At 41.3% G+C, this 27,539-nt stretch overlaps 1 protein-coding gene, 1 non-coding gene and 1 pseudogene across 2 annotated transcripts in view; 2 read left to right on the forward strand and 1 right to left on the reverse strand.

Moving 5' to 3' along the window:
• SV2C (synaptic vesicle glycoprotein 2C) overlaps window positions 1-27,539 on the forward strand; it is a 183,759-nt gene that overhangs the window by 15,213 nt on the left and 141,007 nt on the right. The gene's annotated exons all lie outside the window — the stretch shown is intronic.
• LOC119048178 (60S ribosomal protein L32-like) lies at window positions 7,530-27,509 on the reverse strand (annotated as a pseudogene).
• Window positions 10,466-10,653, forward strand: LOC119048180 (U2 spliceosomal RNA). Its single transcript, XR_005082284.2, has one exon. It is a non-coding gene; the product is annotated as a U2 spliceosomal RNA (small nuclear RNA).

Raw genomic sequence — 27,539 nt, forward strand, 5'->3', positions numbered from 1 at the left:
CCGGTAGAATACAGCTTCCCAGCAGGTCATCTGTCATTTAGTTCTGTCCTTCTTCAATACATTATATGTTTGTAAAGCACAAAAAGGTCACACCCATTTTCATGTTAAAAATCACTAATGGCTCTTCATTGCCTTAAGATCAATTAGCAATTTCCGACCAGGGCCCAGTGAATTTCCTAGGGTCCTTGAAAGCCTTGTGCTCTCCCTCTGCCTCCTCAGAGCCTCCCTGCCTGCTGGAAGCTCTCCACCCCAACCCACGGCCCGCCTCGCTAACTCCCTGTCATCCTTCAGGACTCACTTAGAGGTAGCTTCCTTACAAAAGTCTTACCTGATTGTCCCGGGTCTAATTTAGACACCCTTCCAACGTGCAGCAGGTGCACTTCTTATGCAGTAGCCACAGTTACGACCCTGGTATGTGGATGCTCATTTCCTTGTCTGGGTTCTTGAAGGTTCATCCTGGTGCACCCAGCAGGTTCACACAAGGACCCAGCACAATCAACAATACTTGTGGGGTAATGCATTTTAGAAATGAAAAGGCTGATGCTCAGAAAGCATATGTTATTTGCTCAAAGTTACAGAGCTGTAAATAGAGGATCTCTACCTGTGGGGCTTAAAAACTCAGGTTCTCTCTATATTCCAAGGGAATCTGTATATTCTGTGGAGCTGTGCAGGCGCATTATGGAGAATCATTTAACTAAGATGGTTTACTGGTAACCTTGCTGAGAAGTATTCAATAATACTCATTATTAATCAAACAGCAGACAAGATCTTGACTTGAACAGTGTCTTTCTTTGAGGTGCTTCTGTGATTATCTCCAGTTTAGGATTGCCAATGCCTGAGTCTTTTCTGTTCTCAGTTGGTGAAGCATTAGCCTGGGGAAAATCTAGATTTTTGTTTCTCATTGTTTGATTCATTAATATTCTATTAGACATTTACACAAATGCTTTTAATTATGGTACCTGGTAAGATTCACTGCCTCCTCACATCCATTCTGTTATAATGTCAGTCTGCAAAACCATATTGGGATGTGTGGAAAAACTATGCAGTATGTAATAATGCACAATTGAAACTGCTAAAATATGTGTGTTGTTTAACTGATTTCTAAAATTGCAGCACCTTTGATTCATTACTTACTATTCTTTAGTCCTCATGCTTTTTTCTAGACACTGAAATGCAAAGTGGACAAAGTAGAGAGGAATTTTGTTATATCATTCAGCTACATCTAAGCTGGTCCCTAAGTTTATGATTCTGGTAAATAGCAACATGTTTCCTTGAGCATAGAAATGTAAAGAACAACTGTGAAACAAAACATTTTGAGTAATATGCTTAAATTCTTTTCAAATATTAATGCTCCTTCAGTACATATGTTAAGTAGGTATGTAATGATTATAGCAAATAAAGATTTTTTTCTTCAAATCTTGGGTTTTTACCATTACCAGTTCTGGCCAACCTAGATGGGTTTGCATGTCAGCTGTGGTCGGTCTATAGGCTTCCTCCCTGGGCAGGTATGTGGTCTTGTAGCAATATGCTAACTACCTATGGTAAGTTGGATTAATAGACTAACAGTAATAGCAAATGTTTGTTATTGCTTGGGTGTTTGTTATAGTACTGAGGCTATTTTTGTACACTGTCTCATTTAATCTTCACAATACTTTGAGATTGGTACAATTAAATTTTATGTGTTTTCTGGTAAATTCTAAACATTTAAGGAAGAAATAATATTAATTCTACATAAACTGTTCCAGAATATAGCAAAGTTGCATACACTTTCCAAGTCATTTAATGAGGCCAACATTACTACTAAAATTAGACAAAGATATTGCAAGAAAAGAAAATTTCAGACAAATATCCTTTATGAACATAGACAAATATACTTTCAACAATATACAAAGAAATTGAATCCAGAAATGTATGAATAGGATAATACATTATGATGAAGTTTTCACCCTGGGAAAACAAAACTGTTTTAACATTTGAGAATAATATCAACAGTCTGATAGATTCAGAAAAAGTATTTGATAAAACTTTGTATCTATTTATCATTTTCTAAAAATCTCTCAGCAGATTCAGAATAAAAAGGAGCTTCCATATAAAAGGCATCTATAAAAACCTTACAGCAAAGATAATATTTAATTATGAAAGGCATAATGCTTTTCCCTTGATACTGGCAATTAGGTAAGGATGCTTATTTTAACCATTCTTATTCAAAAAATATATTAGAAGCTGTAGCCAAAACAAGAAAAAGAATGAAAGGTATGTAGATTGGAAAGGAAGAAATAGAGAACTGTCTAGATTAACAGACGATATAGTTCCAAGGAACCACAAAAACTTCTGAAACGAATATATCCTTACCCTTATGTTCTAGTGATAAACAGTTGGAAATTCAAATTTAAGTAAATTTTGTGTATATTTAAAATAGTACACAAAACAAGTATTTAGTTATAAGTCTATCAAAATATGTGCAATATCTTCATTCTGAAAACTATGAAGCATCAATGAAAGAAATTGACACTCTTTAATGGAGAATTATACTGTGTTCATAAACTAAAACACTCAGTGTAGTAGAAATTTTGGTTTCCTTCAAACTAATCTATTGATTCAGTGCATCCAAATAAAAATCCCAGCTGCACTGATCAACAAGTTGACTCTAAAATGCATATAGAAAGGCAAGGAAACTAGAAAAATAGCAGAACAGCTTTGAAATGAACAGTTGGAGGATTAACATTATTTGACTTTGAAATCAACTCTAAAGCTATAGTTATCAAGATAGTCTTATATTGGCAAAAGGATAGACATACAGAAGACTGGAAAAGAATAAAGATTCTAGAAATAGACCCATACATATATATGATCAATTGATTTTTGAAAAAAGTACAGAGGGGGTTCAATGGAGAAAGAATAGTTTTTTTTAAGCAATGACACTCAAATCTTTAGACATCCAAATGCAAAAAGACTCCCACAATTTTCAATTCATACTTTATACTGTATGCAAAAATTAATCCCAAATGGAGCATAGAAGCATTTGAAAAACATACAACTATACATCTTCTGGAAGAAAATATTACAGAAAATTTTTGTGATTTAAGTTCAGAAAAAGATTTCTTAGATATGAACTCAAAAGCATGATCTATAAAAGAAAATCTTGAAAAATTTGACTTTATCAAAACTAAGAACTTCTGTTTGGAAACTATTAAGAGAATGAAAATCAAGCCACAGACTGGGAGAAAATATTGGCAAAATCTTTATCCAATAAGGAACTTGTATGGGTGATATATAAATAACTCAAACTCACAAATTAGAAAACAACCCAGTAAAAAAAATGGGCAAAGTATCTGAAGAGACTCTTCACCAAAAAAAAAAATATATGGATGGCAAATGAGCACAGAAAGATGTTCAACACCATGTTTTGTTATGAAATGCAAAAGAAATATGGCCCAAATGAAAGAACAGGTCAAAACTCCAGAAAAAAAACAAGTTATGAGAAGTAAGCCAACCTACTAGAGAAAGAGATAAAAACACTGGTAATCAGGATGCTCACAGAAATTATTAACTATAGATGCAAAAGAGAGGAAAAAGTGAAGGCTATGCAAAGTGAAATGAAGGAAAATATACAGGGAACCAAGAGTAAAAGGAAGGAAACCAAAACTCAAATCAACAATTTGGACCAGAAGAAAGAAATAAACATTCAACCAGAACAGAATGAAGAAACAAGAATTAAAAAAAAAAATGAGGGGAGACAACTTTAAACCCTCCAACATCTGAATCACAGAGGTGTCGGAAGGAGAAGACAAAGAACAAAAAATTGAAGACCTATTCGAACAAATAATAAAGGAGAACTTCACCAATCTGGCAAAGGAAATAGACTTCCAGTCCAGGAAGCTCAGAGAGTCCCCAAAAAATTGGACCTAAGGAGGAACACACCAAGGCACATCATATTTACATTACCCAAGATTAAAATGAAGAAAATCCTAGAAGCAGCAAGAGAAAAGTGGACAGTCACCTGCAAAGAAGTTCCCATGAGTCTATCAGCTGATTTCTCAAAAGAAACTTTGCAGGCAAGAAGGGGATGGAGAGAAGTATTCAAAGGCATGAAAGGCAAGGACCTGCATCCAAGACTATTCTATCCAACAAAGCTATCATTTAGAATGGAAGGTCAGATAAAGTGCTTCCTAGTTAAAGTCAAGGTAAAGAACTTCATCATCACTGAGCCCTTATTATATGAAATGTTAAAGGGACTAATCTAGAAAATAGAAGAAGATAAAAAACTATGAACTGTAAAATGACAACAAACCCTGAGTTATTAACAACTGAGCTTAACACAAAAAACAAAACAAAAACAAACTAAGCAAACAACTAGAACAGGAACAGATTTCTAGAAGTGGAGATCACATGGAGGGTTATCAGTGACTAGGAGGAGGGGGAAGAGTGGGCAGGAAAGGTACAGGGAATTAGAAGCTTAATTGGTAGGTACAAAAGATACAGGGGGAGATTAAGAAAAGTATTGGGAAATGGAGAAGCCAAAGAACTTATATGTATGGCACATGGACATGAATTAAGGGGGTGGAATGCCAGTGGGAGGGGTGGTACAGGATGAAGGGAAATAAAGGGGAAAAAAATGAAACCACCCTAATAGTATAATCAATAAAATATACTTAAAAATAAATATATTTTATGTTAATAAAAAAGGTGGTGGGACACTATTAATAATTATTCCAGGATATCAGATATAAACTACAATTGTCCCAGGAATCTGGGATACATGGTCACACTAATTTCATGCACAGGTATTTTATATAGGTATTCAACAATTCACGTTCACTTTTAAGCTGGTTAAGTTAAAAGTGGCTATATAAGTAGCTCTTCAATTTTCTGCATGAGTTGCATGGTACATTGCTATGGCATATTCAGCTACAATATAATTCTCCCTTTTTTCCTACTCAAGGAGCTATATCAGAATACAAATGAGTGAGAGTTGATACTTTAAGGGAGTGGTTCTCAAATTTTACTGTGGGTACAAATCACTCAAGGTTCTTGTTAAGATGCAGATTCTGATTCATTAGGTCTGGGGTGAGACCTGGCAGTCTGCATTTCTAATGAGCTCCCAGGTAGTGCCAACACTGCTAGCCCATAGACCAGTCTTTGAGAAGCAGGGCTTCAGGGGAACTTTTTCAAAGTCACTGGCCAGTTTAGAAACTCAGATTGTTGGTAACACAAAGCACCTGGTTTCTCATCTGACTGCTAGACACTCAAGTACTGAGACACTGAAACAAAGATATGTTGATTCATAGTAATTAAATGTTTTGGTCCAATAAAATGGTGGAAAAAATTCACCCTAAATTTCTTAATGAGGTCTATGCAGCCAAAGGCAGTTAAGACCATTTATTGCTTCTCTTAAGTATAAGAAAGCATGAGGGAAATAGCTATATTCTGCACACACAAAAAAGAAATGAATGGATTATTGCAAGCAATTTCTTTTCAAGTAATTTTAAAGAAAATGGCTTTCTAATACTTAATTAAATTACAGTGTTTTCAGATATTAAATGAGATATAGCTTCCATTATTACCTTACATTGAAAGTTGGTAATTATCACTGAATGGAAACAGTCACAGTAACACACGTGTGTGCCAAGCAGAATCTGTCATAAACCCTCTTTTTCCTTCATGAGATTATTTTCAAGTGTATCCAAATTTACTGATTTTCTCTGTGATCAGCAAGCAACATACTATTCTAAATTAAGATACTTTAGTAATACCCACAGTTACTATTGATCAGTTTTGTTTGACCAAATACCTGTTCTGGTAGAATTCTAGTTCCATATATGTCCCCACCCTTTCCATATTTAGCACAGTGTAGAGGGGTTCTTGGGTAGTTTCAGACCCAAAGAAATGAATCACAAGTGTGAACAATGTAATTTCGGGACATATAGAGACTCAACACAAAGAAGTCAGGACTCTGTTTCCTCATAGAGCTAAATTAGATGAATGACCTGTCCCACATTGATTTAGTGTATGCTTTCTTCACATTGTCTTCTTCTATCAGTTTTAAACACGTGCAGATACACACCGAGTGCTCCCTGGTTCTGTTTTACTATCTAGTTTAGACACATTAACTGGTTAATTTTTGAGGAAGTCACAGATGTCAAATAAATAACTGGTAACAGTGATAGACAAGTAAGGTTTTTTTTCTAATTTCACTTTCAGTGTTTTAGTTTGTATTAGTTTATAAATTTGTTGAGTACTGTCATCTTTCTGTGAAAAATTCAAACCCTTTTATAGAGCACAAAAGTAGTAATTTATATACTAAAGTTAAATCCTCTCCTAACTTCTACTCTCAAAATTCATAGTAATTGCATAATAACACTGATTACCATACATGCTGGGTTTTAGTGTTCAGTAACACAAATCAAAAGCTGACAGTTCTTTTAGATGTTTTATGCCAGCTTTCTAGTTACTAGATGAAGAAAAACAGACCAAAAGCTGTTAAAACACTTGCCTAACTATGGAATGAGTTAATGACAAAGGTTGTCTTGAAATCCAACCTTCTTCATTCATAGTTCAATGCTGTTTTTATATTGTTTCCTCTTTATTTTCCTTTTGTGTTATGTAATTTTAAATGTTCAGGACATCTGCATATTTTATAAATTTTATTTTAAAGAACAGCAGAAAATATACAGAGAAAGTACCAACGAGGTATCAAGGGTTCAGCTAGGTCTCTGAGATGTGCATTGAGTTTGCTCCAGACTTACCAAAACGATTTCTTTCTGCCACTTTTACTTGCTTTTATCATCCTCCAAAGAAATAGACAAACATAAGCACCTGCTTTCAATTATCCGTGGTCTTTTTGCTGAAATTAAGAAGCATCAAATATCAAAATAAAGTCCAGCAGAGGGAAGTGACAGGCAGTGTGGAGGCCCTGGGTAGCACTGTGAGCATTTGTATGTGTGGCAGCTTGTACAGAATGACTGTTAAGTATTCTAATGGCAGTCAAAATTGCCTGAATGGGAAGGAAAGGAGCTGGCCAGAGTGCTGAAATGCCTGGCCGGTCCAACAAAAAAACAGAGCAACACTTCCTGAACTTATTTGACCATGGAACAATTGAAGCTAAATCCAGTGGTCAATTATCAGTTCTCATCTTAGTTAACTATCAGCAATTTTTGACACAGTTGATCATTCCCTCCTTGTGCTAATTGTTAAGACATTGTCTATCAGCTCTAAACCTATTTATATTCAGTTACTGGTGCTGGCAATGGACTCTGCACCCGACATTCAGCTACAACGTAGCTGTGAGGTGGTGCCATGTTATTCTCTGTCAACAGGGCATACTGAGAGCCTGGAGGAGTAGGAGGGGCTGGCTTCTTCTCATGTGCTTCCCAGGACTTCCTGTCTCCATGTGGTTCTGGTGTTATGGCTTAGAAAAACTTCTCCACCCTGGAAGTGACAGTTTCTTCCTATTGCCACATATGATTTCAGTTTGAAGAGGGATTTGTGGCAGAATTTTATGGTTTTATTAACACAGATACAACGTGTACTCAATCTGTGTATTCATTTTCCTTGCTGCCCAGCCTGGCATTGGGATTGGTGGCTCTGATGGCCAGCTGGGCTGCTCCGTCCACAACGGCTTTGTGGTTTTTCAAGGAGACATTGTGAGCAATCCCAGCACAGTAGGATTTGTTGCACATCAGCAGCACTTCAAGCTCCTTGACGTTGTGGACCAGGAACTTCCCAAAGCCACTGGCAGCATGGGCTTTGTTTTCTTGTTGCTCCCATAATCAATGCTGGGCATCAAGATCAAGACCTTGAATCTTCTGCTCACCCTATCGTCAGTGCCTCTGGGTTTCTGTCAGTTCTGCTTAATTTTGACATAACGGTTAGACTCGTGCCAAATGAACTTCTTGGCCCTCTTTTATTTTTAAAGATTTTATTTATTTATTTTTAGAGGGGAAGGGAGGAAGAAAGCGAGGGAGAGAAACATCAATGTGTGGTTGCCTCTTGCATGCCCCCTACTGGGGACCTGGTTTGAAAACCAGGCAGGTGCCCTGACTGGGAATCAAACCAGTGACTCTTTGTCTGCAGACTAGCACTCAGTCCACTGAGCCACGCCAGCCAGAGCTTGGTCCTCTTTTTGACAACCTTGGGTTTCATGAGGGGTCTGAGGGCAGCCACGGTGCTGAGTAGGAGCTGGCTACCACCTCCACAGGCAGTGCTGAGGAGAGCCAGTTTGAAGTTTTTCCAGCGCTTGTGCGGCCTATCTCTACTGGGTTGAATAGTGTTCCTTCTGGAGTCATGTCTTTCCAGAACCCCAGAATGTGATCTTGTTTGGAGATGGAGTTTTTGAAGGTGTAATTAGTTAAGATGAGGTTATGCTGGGTCAGAATGGGTCCTAAACCCAGTGACTGGTGTCTTTATTAGAAGACGACATGAAGATGGAGGCAGAGCTTGGAGTGATGTGCCTCCAAGCCAAAGGACACCAAGGATGCTTGGCAACCACCAGAAGTTAGGAGGGAGGCACGTAGCAGATGTCCCCTCACAGCCTTCGGAGGGAACGTGGCCTTGCTAATGCCTTGCGTACATGCTTTTATTCTCTATACTGAGGACAGATTTCTGTTGTCTTAAGCCACTGGGTTTATGGTCATTTTCTACAACAGCCCTGGGACACGAATGCACTGTCTCATCATAGCCCTGTCAGAGACAGAAGCACCAGGTGCTGACAGCCTCCTTTTAGAAAAGGTTCCCAGACCCATGTGGTCCCTCCTGTGAGCTCAGGAACACCAGCACCAGCTGGGCAGCACCTGCTTCTTTGGGGTCTGAGCTCATCTCTGTGGGGCCCTTATCTAAGCTTCCTTAATAATTCCCCAAGCCCTGGAAGTGCTTGTTTTTTCCCCTTGCAGTTGCATCCTTTGTGATATTTTAGAGTTCACTTTTTCCTGTTTTTGTTACCTAGTTAACAAGTTCATATTTAATAATTATTTATATTAAATTCTCTCAATTCAGCTTCCTGAATGGATCCTGGCTGATACACATCTCCCTGATAGCTTTATTGTTAATTCCCAATGAAATGACATTCTCTGGGGCTTCCTCCTGCTAATAGGTCACACCTCAATCTACTCTGCTGATTTATTCTCTTCTTTCTAAACCCCTAACCTTCCTGTGATCCAGGGTACAAATCTTTCCTCCCTTCTTCCCTCCTCTCCACCTATACTCACTCTCTTGGCAAGCTCATTCATGTTCATGGCTTTAAAATCCATCTCTATGCAGTTGACTCCCAAATGTATATAACTTTGACCCAGATCTCTGTCCCCTGAACTTCAACTATATACTCAGTCTCTCCCTTGCATGTCTAATCAATACCTTAAATTTAATATGTATGTCTAAAAATTGGACTCTTGATCTTTTCTCCCCACCCCCACCGAAGCTGTTGTTTTTATACCTAATTCTGTCTTATTTGATGGGAAATCCACCCTTCCCTTCCTCTCACACCCTACATTAAAAAGTCCTTGTGCCCCTACCTTCAAATTATGTCCAGAATCTGATTGCTTCTTACCACCTCCATTGCTGCCCCTGACCCCTGTCTGAACCACCTGAGTTACTAAAATTGCTTCCTACCTGGTGTCTGCTTCCACTCTCAAACTCTAGAGTCCATCCTCAGCAAGAACAGCAAGAGAGATCTCTTGAAAGGAAGTCAGATCATGTCCCTTCTCTGCTCACAACCCTGCAGTGGCTCCTCATCATACTCAGGGTAAAAGTCAAAGTCCTTACAGATGCCCACATGGTTTTACATGACCTGACCCCCTGCTACCTTTCTGAGCTTGCCTCTTACTCTTCCCTTTTATGACTCTGTTCCCACCACACTGGCCTCCTTGCTGCTTCTCTAATATATCAAACATGCTCCTGACTTAGGGATTTTGTCCCGCCTTCTCTGTTCTGCAGTTTTTTCTCCATATATCCTCTTGGATGATGTAAGTCCTTTAAGTCATTGCTTAAACTAATCTCCATGAAGCCCACCCCATATTTCCTAATTATTACTGCAATGTAACCCCTCCCCCATTCTCCATTCCTCTTTCTTTTCTTTTCTTTTTTTTTTTGTGGCACGAATTATCTCCTAATAAATGACGTGATTTATTTTATTATGTTTATTGTGTTTCTCCTCATGCTTTCATGAAAACTCCATAAGGCAGGAGTCTTGCTTATAGTGGTATCCTGAGTGGCTGGCACATAGCAGGAAGACAGTGCAGATCCTTTGAATGTCAAAAGAGGGAACGCATTCACAGATCACCTGCAGAAGCTCAATAAATGCTACACTGGATGGGTAAAGTAGACCACAAAAATTAGTGCACAAAGGAATTAAGTGCTGCCATAAAGGACCATAGGATTCATTGGAAAAATAAACACTTCCAACATGAGGCTTCTTAAGAAAATCAGTAAGTGAACAAAAAAATGAAATAATTAACAAGTTTAGAAGTGGTCTATCGCTTCTCGGCCTTTTGGCTAAGATCAAGTGTAGAAGTGGTCTAAACCAAGAGCAACAGTGTGCTGCAAAATGTGAGAATCATGAAACTTTTCCTCAATTTCAACAATTTTGAGAGCAATGAGACCTTGTTTCTTTTGTGAATTCTAAATATGTAATATATTAATACCTATTAATATTGAATTAATCTGTGTTCCACTGAAACTAGTTTAAGAAATGCTGCCATAAAATAACGAACTGGCATAAAAGTCAGATTCTGTATATACATAATTTAGATAGAACAACCAATAATACCTATACTTTTCAGATTATTTTATTTTTAAAGATTTTATTTATTTGTATTTCAGAGAGAGGAGAAGGGAGAAAGAAAGAAAGGGAGAGAAACATCCATGTGTGAGAGATACATTGATAAGTTGTCTCTTGCATGCCCTAAATTGGGGACCTGGCCCACAACCCAGATACTCTCCCTGACCAGGAATCGAGCTGGTGACTTTTTGGCTCACAGGCCAGTGCTCAATGCCCTGAGCCACACCAGCCAGGGCTCAGATTATTTTCAATTACATTTTTTGATACTTGTTTGGCAGTATTAAGAATTGATTTCTTAAGAGGGAAGGAATCACAAAACAAAACACACAGAAAAATAATAAATGTATATAAAAATTGATTCCTTAGGACATAGGAGTATTTGAAGACCCATAAAAGAAGGAAATTTCACAAAAGAATTAATTTTTATAGCATTTTGTTAAGATCTGTCTTTTTAAACTAAAGTTTAATTCTTGAATTCAGTAAAATATCTACAAATCTGTTTAAACTTTACATTACACCTAAGTATGCAAAAACCACACTTTAAGAAAAGGTCATTCACATTTAGTCTGGACCATGCAGTAGGCAAATGTTGAAAATGCCTGTTTTCCAAGGCACTTTTTTAGATGTATTTGTTTACATTGAGCCCCAGGGAACCTTATTTTAGGGCCAATGACCTATGATTGGTGGAGGGTGAGGAATCAACAGAAGATCATGTGATATGAAAGCAAATTAAACATTTTAAAAAGTATTTAGAAAGCATTTTTTCTAATTCTTGATTTTAAAAAATGACAACAAAGACTTGCAATTAAACGATAACATGAAAATAATGAAGTAACTTCTGTTTGAGGATATGGTGCATTAAAAGAGACAAGAAGGGTGCGATGTCCCCGAGCTGCCCAGGCAGGCAGCACCAGGGACCCGAGAGGAGCAGAGAGCCTGCGGATCAGATGCTGAGATGATCAGGTGTTAGAGGCATGGGTGACATCTGCAGAACTCTCTCTAAAGAAACGTTTTAATTGCTATATGTTTATTAAAAGATTTTAAGCACTAATGTTCTTGAAATGCTATGATTCACTGTGTTAGGGAAATACCTTCCAGTTCTGGGAAAATAAACATCTGTATTTTATAGAGGGAAAAAAAGGTCTTTTCATGGGATAACCTTAAAAATCATTTAACCTTTTAGGACATAAAAGACTATTTTGGTTTCAAGATGAAGCGTTAAATTATCTGTTGCTACTTGATGCAGGGATCAAATGGAAACAAAATGTGAGGTCAGTATTCCCATCCTAAAGCAAACAGACAGTTTGTTAATTTGGTCAGTTGTGGTGAAGAAAACTTGATTTGGTTGTCTGGATTGTGCAGACAAAAACAAGGATGACTAACTAATGAACCATGAAATAGATGTTTCAAGACACAATGACTTAAGTCAACTCTGATTTTCCATAGGAACAGAATAACAATTAGGGGTTACATCTTGCTACCAACCGCTCTTTGGGGGACTGACTGCCCGTGGTGTTTTTAATCACCTAACAACTGTAAGTGGTGTCTCTGTACCAAATCGTGAGGCATTTTTCTTACATGGATGTCACAGAAGACTTACTTTTATGGGTTTTTTTTTTGAGATCTTTAGGAAGAGAATGCTACTGAATAGAAGAGAAGCTGCGGGTGTCTGTCAGAGCAGCTGGTGAGGCCAGCGAGCCTCAGGCGGAGGCCATGGGACAGCAAGGCCCCCTCTGCTTGAAGTCAAGGGTGCAGAGGATCTCTGGTGGGCCTCCTCTCTGGCTTGCAAGAAGGGAAGGCATGAATCTACTTGACAGTGCAGCATCAATAGAAATACACTTGGGTAGAATTGCTGTATTTGCATGTAAAGTTAGTAGGCAGGACACTCTCTCAAGCAAAGGCATGTTCCAGGAGCTATAATCTAATTCGGCAGACCCTCAGGGATTGTGGAGTTAACGTTCAGGAATGAACAATCAAAAGCAGCCCCATTAGCTTCTCTGACTTGTAGTACCTGTACTGTACTTGTAGTACCAAGAGCTGGGAGGCTGGTGTGCAGAAGTAAGTGATGGGGACGTGAACCAGTCTGGCAGCCCACCAGCCCTGACCTCACCATGGAGCTCTGCTGTTCTTCCTTGTTTGCATTTCGCAGGGAAATTAGAAACTGGATTTTGGAAGCCAGGATGGGATGAAACATACAGAAAGCTGGCACAGTGTTGCCAACTTGCCATAAAGACGCTGAGAACCAAAATGTTTGGGTTCAACATGGCTTAGCAGCTGCAAAATAGCATTCAGCTGGGAGTCTCAGAATTGGCTTCACATTTCTTAGAACTGATCCTTTGTGATTCTGGGCCAGTACCATTACATCTCTCAACCTTTCCACCTCAGTTTCTCTCTCTCTCTTTTTAATCCTCACCTGAGGGCATGTTTGTTGATTTTTAGAGAGAGGAAGTGGGAGCGGGGAGAGGGAAACATCAATGTGAGAGAGAAACATCCATCGGTTGTCTCATACATGCTCTGACTGGGAATCGAATCCACAACCGAGGTATGCTCCCTGACTGGGAATAGAACCTGTGGACTTTTAGTAAAAGGGATAATGCTACAAACAATTGACTCACTTGGCTAGGGCTCAACCTCAATTTCTTTATCTGTACAATTCCCTCTAAGTGCAAATGAGGATCAAATGAGGTAATGTATGTTAAATAAATACTTTATAAATGTTAATCTGCTATACAGGCTACATGCCATAAATGCATATCCCTGAACACCGAGCGCTGGGAGTGGAATATGGCTGTTTGGGTGTTATGGACCAACCGAGGAAACATTTGGAAGTGGGGAGAAGGGACCAGATAGGCCTGATGTATTTTGCTTACATTTAGAGATCCTTAAAAAATCTTTTGCATCATGAAGACCAAAAGCTCTCACTAAAGTAAAAAATTCAATTTAGAACAGATGAAACTATTTCCAGCCAGGAAGAAAATAATCCACTTATTTTCCACAAGTGTGCTTGTTTGTTTTGTCCTTCCAGACGTGTTGGTTCAGTCCTCAAAGCCCAGATGTCCCAAATACTCTGTTAAAGCCCAACTCACTGGTCACTTTCATGACAAGCCTTTCAAAACCTCGTTCACACACCTGCTTGCAGTGCTTTCAAAAGCAGTGGAATCAACTGCAAGGCAGTGTCCACCCTGAGCCCGTAGACCTTTCTCCCTTCTGGCAGGCGAGTGGAATGACCCCTTGCCCGCTGGTCCTGCCCCAGCCCTTTGTGGGCACAGCATGCCCGAGGCTGGTGTGCATTTCAGCTACTGCTAATGGGGTCAAAGTGGGGAGCAACTTCAGAGGGAGAAGACTGCATTTCCTTCTCGCTGGGCTCCCATGCCACCCCTCCAATTCCGGTTCTCAGCATCTTTATGGCAAGCAGGTGACACTATGCTTGGTTTCTGATATGTCTCATACCACCCATCCCACCACCGCTCCGCTTCTGCGTGGGTGGGCGCCTGTGAGTGTGTACTGACTAAATGTTACCATGGCCCAGGAGCTGCTTTTCTTTAATGGACCTTTGAATGCTAAACACCATCACTGACTTTTTTTTTTTTAATCTAAACCTGCCTTACAGAACCTAGCCCTGTCTTTCTTAAAGAATCACACGTGAATTCCTTGAGGTGAAAGCAAAAGTGATGACTTGCGATGAATCTGTACGGTGACTGCTTGTGAATTATGTGAGATGGAGAGATGTTAAAGGAAGGCCCTTTTCCAGAAAGGAAATGAATTTCATCCTTCTCCCCCAGCCCCAATATGTCCGGCAGTATACTTCCCTTTAGAGCGGGGCCTTTGGGACAGTTATAATTAGATGCCGTGCTGCCGGTGGAGACAAGTGGACAAGGGCAGACATCTTTCTCCAGACGGTGCCTGCCGTGACGCACACTGTCTGCCGCCTGGGGACAGCATCGGACTAATTTGCCTCCTCAAAATTAGACCAAGGAACATCAAAATTAATTTGCTTTCCTGGGGTTGGACTAAAAAGCAGTGATGTTTACCTTGCCCCTGTGTTTTGGGAAGTGCGTGGCGGCAGGTGAAGGCCTCGGTCTTCCTGGAGGGAGCTGACTTCTCCTCGTTGGCAGCCTTGGGATACACATTGTCACCCTGACACGTCTCACCCTGTGAGGGCTCCCCAACACCAGTCCTGGGAATGCTTGTTCTGGAAGATTATTTTGGGCTGTAGGCTCAGATAAGTTTCCACCTTCCAGTAGGAAAGAGGCACACAATGCATGCTAGTCTATCAAAGGCTCCGACAAGCCTTATGAAAACAACAACAACAACAAAAATTCAATTTTGCTTAACTTAGAGTTCTGTTCAGTGATTTAACAAATAATTCTAGACCATGTCAGGCTTTCCTCTAGGTGCTGGGAATTTAGCCAAGAACAAAACAGAGGTTCCTTTTCTCATGGAATTTATAGTTTTTGGGGAGAGTGAGACAATAAACAAATAAAAATATATAATATATTGTCATATAGTGATACATAAGAAAAACGGCATAGGCCTGACTGGTGTGGCTCAGTGGGTTCAGTGTCATTCTGCAAACCAAAAGGTCAGCAGTTTGTTTCCTGGTCTGGGCACGTGCCTGGGTTGCAGGCCAGCTCCCTGGTTCACGGTGTGCAAGAGGCAACTGATTGATGTTTTTTTTGCACAGTGATGTTTCTCTTCCTCACTTTCTCCAAAAATAAACGAATAATCTTTTTTTAAAAAGACTAATCATCAGAGCAATGCAAATTAAAGCCACAATGAGGTATCACCTCACACCTGTCAGAATGGCCACCATCAATACATCAACACAAGTGCTGGTGAGGATGTGGTAGGAATGCAGACTGGTGCAGCCACTGTGGAAAGCAGTATGGAGAGTCCCCAAAAAATTAAAAATGTAACTGTCTTTAGACCCAGTGATCCCACTCCTGGGAATATATCTAAAGAAAGCCAAAGCACTACCATGAAAGAATATTAGCACCCCTATGTTCATTGCGATATTATTTACAATCACCAGGGTACGGAAGCAGCCCAAGTGTCCATCAGTAGATGAGTGGGTAAAATGACTACAGGACATTTACACAATGGAATACTACTTGGCCATAAAAAAGAAGAAAATCTTATCCTTTGCAATGGCATAGATGGACCTGAAGACCATTATGCTTAGGGAAATAGGCCAGTCAGAGAAAGACAAATACCATATATGGCATCATATGAACAAACTGAACTAACAAGCAAAATAGAGACAAACTGATAGAGAGCAGGATGACAGCTGTGGGTGGAGGGAGTGGAGGGATTGAGCAAAAAAGAAAAAGGACTCATGAACATGGACAACAGTGTGTTTGTGGGGGGTGTTAAATTGTGATGGAAAATGTGCAATACAAAAATTTAAAAAGTAGAGCAGCCTAAAAGGTGAGAGCATGATGACATGGGGCACTGTCTTAGTGTGGTTAAGGGGTCTGCACGGTGGTGATGGTGAGGACTGTGCCTTTAATTTTTGTATGCACAGAGTCTGGGGAGAGTCTGGACCCTGCCGTTGAGTAGGTAAAAAATTGCTGTTGGTTGAATGACTCTCCAGATTTGCCTTGGGCACCAAGAATATGAGATGAACCAAAACAAGGTCTCTTTCTTTAAAGAACTAGTAGTCTGGTGGGTGGATGGATGCCTTCTGACTCCTCTCGTGATCACAGCTTTCGACCTAGATCTGTTCTCATGCACTGGTGGGATATTCAGTAGCCCACTTGGGAGGATTTAAATCAAGAAGTCTTTCCTGTGCCCCAATATATAACTTGTCAACCCACATACTGAGCTTGAAATCCCTCAATTTATGTATTTCCTCAGACTAAAAAAAAAATTAAAATGAGAAAAACCTCCGGGGAAGGCGGACTACTTTCAGAGCTCCATTTATATGTTGTGTGTGAATTAGTTGAGCAGCTATTTTTCCAAAGACAGTAAAGGAGAAGGTTTTGTTGGAAAAGAGACAGAGAGATGAGGGCTCCTGTTCTCCAGCAGCCAGCTACCTTCATCCTGCAGAAGTGTCTGGTTCCCAGAGAACCCTGGGCAGACCAGGGGACACCGAGTACATGGACACCCCAGTTCTCTTGCTTTGTGGGTCATGCCGTGGGGACTTGCACACCACTTGCAGCACTGAAACTCCTTGGTCTTCAAGCTGCACCCTCATTTAGCCACAGAATTCTGGTGGAGGCCTTAGGGAAGTTTCTGGTATCTCTCTCCCAGAGCCCATGAACAGTGGAGGTGGTGAGCTCCAATGTCCCGTGGGGATCATGCTCCAGGGATCTTATCCCAAGCTCGGAGTTACTGAAGTAGCCGTCACCCTAGGAACTTTGCAAAGTGAAATATTTACTAAGAAAAACATGGACAAAGCAAAAAGAAAAAAATGTCACTTTCAGACATTGAAGAGAATACCTGCACAAGCCCAGGGGTTGGGGTCTGTTCCCTCATCCTGTTGACATCCGAGGGAGTTAGTTAACTGATGTTCAGGAGAAAGTGTTTTGCTGTTATCTATGTAATATGAGTGAGGCAGATGATAAATCTAGCTCTGTCTATAAATGGCATTAGCACTCTGCAAGTATGCTAAGCACATTGCCTGACCTGCTCAGAAAAGGCAAGCAGACAAATAGGCATGCTTCTTGGTGCTTTCCTTACAGCTAAGTCTTGGAGCGTGTATCTCAGCAACAGCTAGGAACACCCAGGATGAGTTCTTTCTGAAGGAGAGGCAGCTGCTTCCTGACTTCCTGGCTAGGCAGGAGCACAACAACCTATGTTTAACAGTCATTGTTCCTTTCATAAAGGGAAATGGCCAGTGTTAGCACTGCTAGACCATGAATTATATTTACAAAGGGCATTCTTCTAGTGATGCGGACCTGGGCTCATGGAGTGCGCCACATTGTGTATGAGATACAAGAAATTCACATGGACTACCGAGTCCCCTGAAGCAAAAGGGACGGCATGGCTTCTCTCTCAAAAGAAGAAAAAGCCTCAGAGCACCTCGACTACTCTCTCAAGGGGAGAGCATCCTGACCCTTTGCCTTGACAAACTTTTATTGTTTTTTCTGGGCACATTACATGATGGTCCTCATTTACTATGCACAGGTTCACTTTAGGTTGTTACCTTTTACAGAAAACAAAGGAGAGGATGCCAGTAATCACATCACAGAAGAAGGATATTTGCAAATGCAAAGGGAAAAGTGGTTGAACTAGTTGCGCTCATCCTTGGAAGGTTTAGCATAGATTTTAGGAAGTTACAGTAAGCACTTGATGCCTCAATTTAGGTGAGGGAGTTTTAGCAAAAACAAGTCTCATAGCAGTCTAGGTACAATACAGGCTTGATTCTCCACAGGAGAAACTATCCGTGGGCATGGGTACTGTGCATCTCTGAGTGGGAGCTGGGCCCATGCCATGCAGAATGATCTCCTATATTCTAGTCTTCTTTAATTTCAAGTCAACTAGCACTTCCTGAGTTAGGTACTAGGTACCAAGCTTTGCCTTTGGATGCCATTTTATTTAATCCTCCCAAGAGCACTTTCATTTTCCATTTTACAGACAAAACAACTGAGTACCAAGGACCATAAGTAACTTGCCTGATGTCACAAAGCTAGTTAGTGGCAAAAGCAGTCTGGAACCAAGCTGTGTGTTTGTCTCACTAATAAGATCACTGATTATGTCTAATCACTTAGGTCATTTTAATATGTTGAGGACGCCTGTTTGCTCAAAGGATGTTTTGGCATTCCTGTATAAATTTAAGAACAATTGTGTGTTTATTCCCCTGAGATGGGGTATGGAGTACATGACTCTCTCAGTGTTCCTTCATCTTTGGGTCTCAGTAATTGATCAACACCAGTATTTCACTGGCTTCATAGCCAACTTTTAAACACATGAGATGTAACTATCTTATTTGTAAATTCCCTGGGTCCATTTTTTTTCCCCTCTATTCCCAGTGATGAGCAAGCAGAGAAACTGAACTAGTCTCATTTTGAAGTAGCTCCGATGAGAGAATGAACGTGGAGACGGGTAAATGATCGCAGGTCTTATGAAGCACCTACTGGGTACAACTAAGAGTTGCTTGCATTTTTCTCTTGATCACTTGGTCTGTATTGAGGAACTTTTTTTCCAGCTCCTTCATCCTTAAACCTGTCTTTAAAGATTTCATAAATGCCACCTGTACTGTCATATTATCAGATGATTATAGTCAGAATAAAGATTATAGCAGATGTGAAGGAGCAGGGCTAATGAGACTCAGTTAAAGAAGAGGTCTTTCCAATGTTCAGGTAAATAGGGTTTTACTGAGCTACATTCTTCTAGATCCTTTACGGTAACACCCTCCCACTGAGACTAAAACCCACGACCTTCACTGTGGCCCTCAAAGCCCTTTATGATCTGTCCCCAGCCACCTCCCTTGTCATTTCTCTCTGACACTGCTCGGCTGCCTGGTCTCCTTGCCATTCTTCACCCGAGGCCTTTGCTCCTCCTGTTCTGTGTGTCTGCAAAGCTCCGAGTCCCTGGGAAACAGCACGGCCTACGCTCTGGCCTTCGTCAGTCTTTTACTCAAAGGCTCCCACTTTACCACTTCCCTTAGAGTAACAGCACCTCCTGCACACTCTAACCCTGCACCGTCCAACGTGGCAGCTACTAGCCAGGTATGGTTATTGAAACACAAGTCTTTGCTGTACTTTTATTGGACATAACAGATATAGAACATCTCCAAAAGTCCCATGGGACACCACTGCTCCAACCTCTTACCCTACTTTATTTTTATTTGCAGCACTCACCACTACATGAAACTACGTATTTATTTGTTTTAATATCTGTCTTGTCACTAGAAAGAAAGCTCTTGCAGTCAGGGACTTTGTGTGTTTTGTTTAACCTCTCATTTTTAGCTCCTTGAAGAGTACCTGGCACATAATAGGTGCTTAATAAATACAGGATGGGTGAATGATAGGATCTTTTGGGGGCTGTTTTGTCATTGCAGGGGAGATGAGGAGAGGTATTGAGGGAAGTCACTCTTCTACTCTTCCTGGCTTTGCAGAGCCTTTGTGTTACCTAAGTGCTTCCAGGAAGGAGTGCAGTTCCTACCTTGTTTTCTCTTTGAGTTTCCCTCAGGTGATTCATTGTCCCAGTGAAAGAAGAACTGACCTCACTCACTCTGAGTGCTTATTACTGCATATGTGGATGGCCAGCCTCTCTGTGATGCCAGGGAAATCATCTGCCAGAAGGTCTTTGGTCATTTCACGCAAGAGGATGTCTTGCTGTTACTTAAGAGGGGGAACTGTGGATGGCAGCTTTGTTACTGATTGTGTTTAGCAGTGCAGATTGCTTTGATGCTCCACAGGCATCTGGTTTCCCCATGGGGTGGCAAGATCCTAGCAGCTACTTAGGGACTGGACTCCACTTGATGACACCCCTGATGCTCCTGCCAGTTCTCCTACAAAGGCGCTCCCTCTAGCACTTTACCAGACCAGTGGCCTGGTCTGCAGAAGGGCGGTGAGGGAAAGCTAAGCTAGGACTGTCAGCATGGGTCAGAGCCTCCCTTCCTGAATTTGCCTCGTTAGTGCCACCCATGCAGCTCCTCTGATCTAATCCACCATGGAATCTTGGCACCTTGGTTCCACCTTTGTTCCCCTTTGAGGAAGATGTTCTGTTGAGAGAGAGCATACTTCATGGCCCAGCGAATAGATCTGACAGAACCTAAAGTTTGTAGCCAAAATGTATAGCATGGTTCCAAGAAACCAAGAAGCAAATACACAAATAAATAAAAAATTTTAAAATGTATATATATTATATTTATATATATACACTTTATGTGTATATATGCATCTTGTCTATTAAGTAACAGGCATAATAAGAAGAAAATGTCTAACCTGGGGTGTCCAGCCTTTTGGCGTCTCTTGGCCGCACAGGAAGAAGAGTCATCTTTGGCCACATATTAAATACACAAACACTAATAAAAACTGATGGGTAAAAAATGGGTGGCCCCCAGGGCCCATTTTTCACTCTGAAAAATTTTTAAAGACAAAAGAGCTTTCATTTTTATAGGTTAAATCTATTGATATTTGTCATATGAGAAACTAAAACCAAGAAACTTTTGAAGTACGAGAAACCGCAAGTGCGCATCCATCAACCGTCACAGCCACGATGCCGAGCTCTGTGTGTGGCCTCTGGAAAATGCCACTGCACCTGCCGAAAAAGTGGTGAAAAAGTCAAATAACATTTCTGTTGCTGTGAAAATTATTTTGACATTCCAGTTTCCCTGATGGTCTTGAGGATTTCTGAGAATCCCCAGACCATACCTTGAAGACCGCTGCTATGGAAAATATGCTCATGGCCAAGAATTGCTAAACATGTGACGTTCTGAACTATTTGAGATAGTTCAGACTGGGGAAATTCACAGCAAAGAGTTAGAGGTAGTAGAGTAATCTGAGAAGGGCTTCAAGTCCAAATGTAAGTATGATCTAAATTAATCACATGCTCAAGTCCCTGCATAGCCCGGAGACTGAAAATATAATTGCTAATTGTTAAGAGTGAGGATCTCTGGGTAGCAGAAATACATATTTAAAAAAAATTCTTTGTGACTTTCTGACTATTCCAATTATTTCTTTTTTTTTTTAAGATTTTATTTATTTATTTTTACGGGGGGAACGGTGGGAGAAAGAGGGAAAGAAACATCAATGTGTGGTTGCCTCTTAAGAGCCCCCTACTGGGAATCTGGCCTGCAACCCAGGCACGCACCCTGACTGGGAACTGAACTGGCGACCCTTTGGATTGTATGCTGGTGCTCAAGCCACTGAGCCACACCAGCCAGGGCCAATTATTTCTTAAGTGCAGTTTACTTTTGTAACCAGAAAAAAAGATTGCTGTAATAAATTCTGATACTTCTTCAAGAAAATATCGATCACTTTGGCTCCCTTGAGAACATTCATCTATTAGGAGGTCTGAGACCTTCAGAGATGGTCATGGGTGTGAACAGGTTTGCTATTTGGATAAGGCCTTTAGATTTCACTAATGTGGAATTTGTGGAGATTTAGACAACTGCTGAGCCAGTTTACCCTGGCTTCAGAGAGCTGTTTTTCCTAGAGCAAATTAGTTCTGTCAAAATTGCAGAAAGACTATATTCATTTAATTAAAATGAAAATTTTCAGGTTCTTGTAATGACTTATTACATGAAAAGAGATTTAGCAGATACGCTCAATACTCTATTTTTGTAGTAAGACCGTTTTGAAATCATAAGAGATTAAATTTTGAAAATATATTCATTTTTGCTAGACTTGAAAGAAATAGTGTATTTCATTTTAGAAATACTATTTTAATGTAGACTTTCTGCCTTTCATCCTGCTTCCCTCAATTAATTCTAATGAGTGAGTTTTGTGGCATTTTATAATAGAGACATTAGAATTTTAAAGGATCTTGGTGTTTATCTCAACACACTTTTTCCCATAGTGTATAGTGAGGAGTGCTCAGCGCTGTCATGTTGAGGGTGGGTGTGTTCCATTTTAGGGGAGTTTGGGAAATGGTTGGGTAACACAGCCATCCCCAACCTTCTTGGCACCAGGTACCAGACCAGTTCTGTGGAATACTGCGGGGGGGGGGGGGGGGCGGTGCGGGCGGTGCGGGGAGAGCAGAGCTCAAACGAGCTTTCCATGTGGCCCAGTTCCTAACAGGCCTTGAGGGGTACCTTGGTCCTGGGATTTGGAGAGCCCTGGGGACATTTAAACAGATTCTTTACAACAAACAAGCTTTGCATTGAGGATATATGACATATAAGACAGAAATGTCCTCACTGGATTTGAGCATGAATTTTTTTCTCTCAGAGAACCTTGCAGGGCTGCAAGTTGCAGACTGCACTCCAAGGAACTGCTGATTTGGACGACTTCCTCTTGAGGAAAGGGGATCTGAGAGATGACCCCTTGGGGTGCTTGTGGTGCTTTATAATGTTTTATTTTGCTAGGTCCCTGTTTTCAGGGAGTTTGTGTTCTAATAGGGAAGACTATCACATTCATGGGTAAATCAAAAAAGAGACACAACTGAATGCCAGAAGAAAGCAACCATGCCAACTGGAAGGTGTGCTTAGGTTAAGCAGCAACGAAAGGAAGTCACCTCATGAAGACGGTGGCCTTGAACTGCATCTAGAAGAATGGGAATTTACACATGTTTACACTAAGTTTAAAGGTTTGGAGGACAAGAGGCATCCTTCAGTGATAAAAGTGTGATGTCAAAGATTTGGGCATGGCTGGGATGATGGGTCAGTAGCTGTTCCTTCATCTCAGAATGTGCTCTTCTCCCTTCCAAAGGCTTCTTTTCAGAATACTGTCTGACCGAAGACACGGGGTTCTGAATTTCACCTCTGGTCCCCTTCCAATATCCTCACTATGAGAGTTTAGTCTAACTCTCATGCAGTAGTGATGTGGATGTCTTTGCAAGGTATTTACAGCTCCCACGAGGCCACGCCCACCCTCGCCTCTTCCTGCTGTCTCCAGACCGCCAACGTCCATGTGCTGATCTTTTTTGTTGACAGTCAGTATAAGGTCCAGAGGTTTCAAACCTATGCTAAAAAAGCATTTCAATGAGTATTGCCAGCAAGAATAAGCATATTCATAATCTAGATGGTATATTGCAACAAATCTCTTAGAGTGTGTTGTTTTAATAATCACTAGAGCATCTATTGAACCTCAGTGAAATTGATTTTAGGCTTTTAAAAAAAATCACCATTTTTTTCAGCCTTACATGAAACAGCCTTGAAGTATCTAGTTGTTTATAATAAGCCTTATTTGCATTGTGGGTGGAGAATATTATATGTTGCCTTTCTTTCTGGTATTAACCATAAATAAAAATGTGTATTAATTTGGAGTGATGCATTCTAGTATCTCTCAAAGTGTTTCTGGACTTACTGCCAACTTTAGATCTTCACTTCCTTGTCTTTTTATTTCATAAAACCCTGTTTTATGACATTACTGTCGTCATATACAATTAGTCTTATGTTATATCTCATAAGAGATGGAAAGTGGTACAGCTTATTGGGGGGGCCGACATGCTCAGCCGTATGGTCTTGGACAAAGTTCCACAGCACCGAGTAGATCTGGGATGTTATTCCCACTCCTTGGGTCTCCCCTTCGGTGCAGGAATCCCCCCTGCTGCGCAGGAGAGACAGCTGAGGAAACACACTTGCAGTTTCCCCTGGCCACCCGTACACATTGGCTCAGGAAAGGAGTGATTTCTCTGGTGAATCTGGGGAAAGACCTTGGCCTGCTGGCCTCAGCCTCTGGGGAGGAAGTTACTCAGGTCTACTACTTGCAGCGTGGCCATGTCCCTGGATGGCCCCCTTCCTGCTCCCAGGAAGGAGTCCGGCATGGTCCAGCTGCCTGCACTGGGAAGACGGTATGGCATCTTCTGGGTCGGATGTCTCCATTAGATCAGAATTTAGCAGGGGGAGAGGGTTGTTACACATGACCCCTCTCCCTAACCCCAACACACTAGACTCTACAAGTACTTTAGAGGCCAGGCATGGAGGGCGGCTCTCTGTTAGCACAGCTTTGCAGTTTCCAATTTCTGTTTCCATCACGGGCTCCCATTTCCACTGAGAGTAGATGTGGTGGGTAAGTAGCTGGACTCAGGAGTAGGATTGTCTGGGTTTCAATTCTCACTGGGCGGGTTTGCTTTCTCCTATCTGTAAAATGGGCATTTTAGAGGTACCTACCACACGCGACTTTTGTGAGGATTGCTGCTGTGCAGTAAACTTCTGAATGGCTTAGTATGTGGCCGACATAATAATAGGTGATCTGTTATTGTTGCTGTAATTACTTGATGAGGGCACAGTGCTTTTAAAGCTACACGAATGCAGTTACTAAAAGGATGCACTCTCCTAGCATCTAGAAGATTCTAGAATGTTTTGGGGAGGAGGATTTATTCAAACTTTTTTGGTGATGGTGGTTGTGAGGGGCCAAGCTGAAGGAAGCGCTGGGGGCCTGGGCGCAGTGTGGGGAAACAGGGACACATCCGTGCGTGGCCGTGTGGGTTGTGGGTGATGGGAACGCGTGTAGGACGGCTTTGGAATAGCATTAGTGTTATGGATACATGCTGATTGGCATGGGCCATCTAAAAAAAAGAACTAAAAGTGTGTTTTGTCAGAATAGCTCTTATTTATGTGTACAACTTACTATTTGTGTGAGGGGATGGACACATACCAGGGCTGTGCAGGTCATTAATTATATCAGATAAACTTTGCTGTGAGTGTTATTGGGTTTGACAGCCACTTCTATAAATCGTTTATAGTTAGCCGTGGGTCCTGCCATTTAGTGTGACTCGCAGGGCATCTGAACAAGTTGTGGTGAATGCTAACTGGAGGAGATACTGTTCACATTCTGCCCAGACACTCGGATCCCTTTCCTGTGTTGTTTCTTGAACTCCCCTCCCCTGGCTTCATTGTGCCTTTGTATCCACCAGACAGCACCTAGCCAGCTCCAAAGGAGGGCCCCTGGGACCCCTGGGACTGCTTTCAATGTGGAGGGAGAGCCAGAGGTGCATCTGGTCCATCCTCACCCCTGGGTGGCCCTTAGTCATAAGTGGACAGTGTGGGAGAATGAAAGCCTAGTACCTTGGCCTTGAGTAGGAAGAGCTCTGAGGCATAACCACGCTCCTGAGTTATTCAGGACAAGAGACGGGGATCAGACTGAAGCTCACACCCGTGGGACACTGCCTGAAACCACAGCCCTGCTTCAACTTCCCCCTCCCTTGCCGGCTCCCTCCACTCCCTCTCAGGCTTCCTTTAATAAATGATTCCTGCCTGATTCCTTGTCACAGGATCTGCTTCTGGGGAACTCGAATTATGTGCATTTAATTTATGCCAAATTCTGTGCTGAACATGGTGTAAACACCAACTCATTTAACCCTCACAGTGCTGTAGGGTAGTTTTCATTATCTTTATTTCGTGGAGAAGTGCACTGCCTTGAATAAGGGAGAAGGGGCAGTTTGTACTTCATGGAGGTTGTCAGGGGTTCATCACTTTGCCTTTTTTCCTGACTGCTCGGCCTACTGGCATCATATGTAATGTGGCCATATTGTTTTTTGAAGTACAGCTATCATCTTGGGTTAGTTTATCTGAACATACAGGACCATACTTTGGAATTAATAGTCATAGAAAGCCCATCACTGATGACACATCACAAAAGTGCTCCTTGTTTCAAGGAACCTTCAAGACAATTTAGCAATGAGGCTATAAGACCATTTCTATATGGGAAAACCAGTTACCAGAATGACTAGAAAGGATGCTACTTCACTTGTAAGACCTCAGCCAGAACCCTCTGTGGGGAAGGTGGCAATAAGGGGTGAGCGTTTGGGGTCAGATGCATTTGATTATGAGTCCCAGCATCTCTCCAACAAGCTCTGTAACCTTGGGCTAGTCATTTAATCTTGTTAAGCCTTGATTTTCTTACCTGTAAAATAGAGAATATAATATCTATTCTGTAGTGTTGAGGTAAGGATTAAATAAAACAAAAAAAGAATACATATAAAGTTCTTCACACAATGTGTAACATAGAGCAAACACAAAGTCAAACCATTTTTCATTAAAAGGGTACCTGGAGCATGTTACATGGTGTAACTCAGTAGCTCACCCAAAACAGGTATATGATTGCAGACGCCGATGATACAGTAAGCAGCTACTCCTGGACATCCTCGGAGGCCGCACCTGCCGTGCAGGCTACACCTCGAACATCTGCTGTAATGCAGCCATGACCTTCCAACTCAGACACCAGTCTGCCGTGTTCCTGGTGGTCTCTGGAGTGAGCCAAGCTTTCTTCACTTTTCCATTTATCAGAGAGAGGAACAGCCATGGAATACAACCCTGCCCCTGAACTGTCTCCCCACTAGCAAAGCAGCTTGCACACTCACTAAGATTGCTTAGTGAAGCTGGTACAAAGCTGTTTTCTAGTCTGACGTGTCATTTGGGCATCACTCAGAGCAGATTCACATGCAGTTGTAAGAACTAATACATTGAGATCCCCTTCCCCTTCTCCCTGTTTTCACCAAGGGCAACATCTACTAACATCTGATTTTACACAGAACTTTAAAATGTTTTCAGACCTCCCTTTATTTACACAAACATATAGAAAACTCTTCTTTGCTTTAGTCAGACTACAAACTACAAGACCTCGTCCATTCTGCCAAGGATCTTAAAATCAGCCAGAGCGTGGATTTGGGGCAGGTGGAACCTTGAATCAAAAAGAGAATGCATATACCCATTCCTTGTTTTATGCCACAGTAAGACATACAAGAAGCATTTTTCAAAAAATAAATGATTAATTGTAAAAATCTTTAATATTTTTTCCATTGGTCACATGATTAGTAAGGGAGTTAAAATTATCCACTTCTCTGTCATAACCATTGCTTTTAAGGCACCGTGCCTATTTTCTGTCCCACGAGGATCTTTTGGGGGTGAGAGCCCCTTAAAGCATGTGGCAATAATATTTGTGGCTGAGCCGAATGCAGTGGGTTTATTTACTATTTATAAGGGAACGCTATTCCAGAAGCTTTCCATTACGAGCAGGCACCGCCGCTCCCCGGGTGGCGCCTTGCGGTTGCCCCACACGCTCTCACGCTGGCCAGTCTTCGGGTCTTGCTCTGTGGTGTTTGCGGTGCTATTTCTGCCCAGGAAGCAGCTGGTGTACGGTGTCTGCCTGTGCAGCTCCATGTGTGAGGAGCAGAGCAGCTTCATGGATTGTGTGAAATGTTTTAATTTTGCTTT

Source organism: Artibeus jamaicensis, unplaced genomic scaffold (assembly GCF_021234435.1).
Source record: "Artibeus jamaicensis isolate MK-2021 breed Jamaican fruit bat unplaced genomic scaffold, CSHL_Jam_final contig_373, whole genome shotgun sequence".
NCBI lineage: Eukaryota > Metazoa > Chordata > Mammalia > Chiroptera > Phyllostomidae > Artibeus > Artibeus jamaicensis.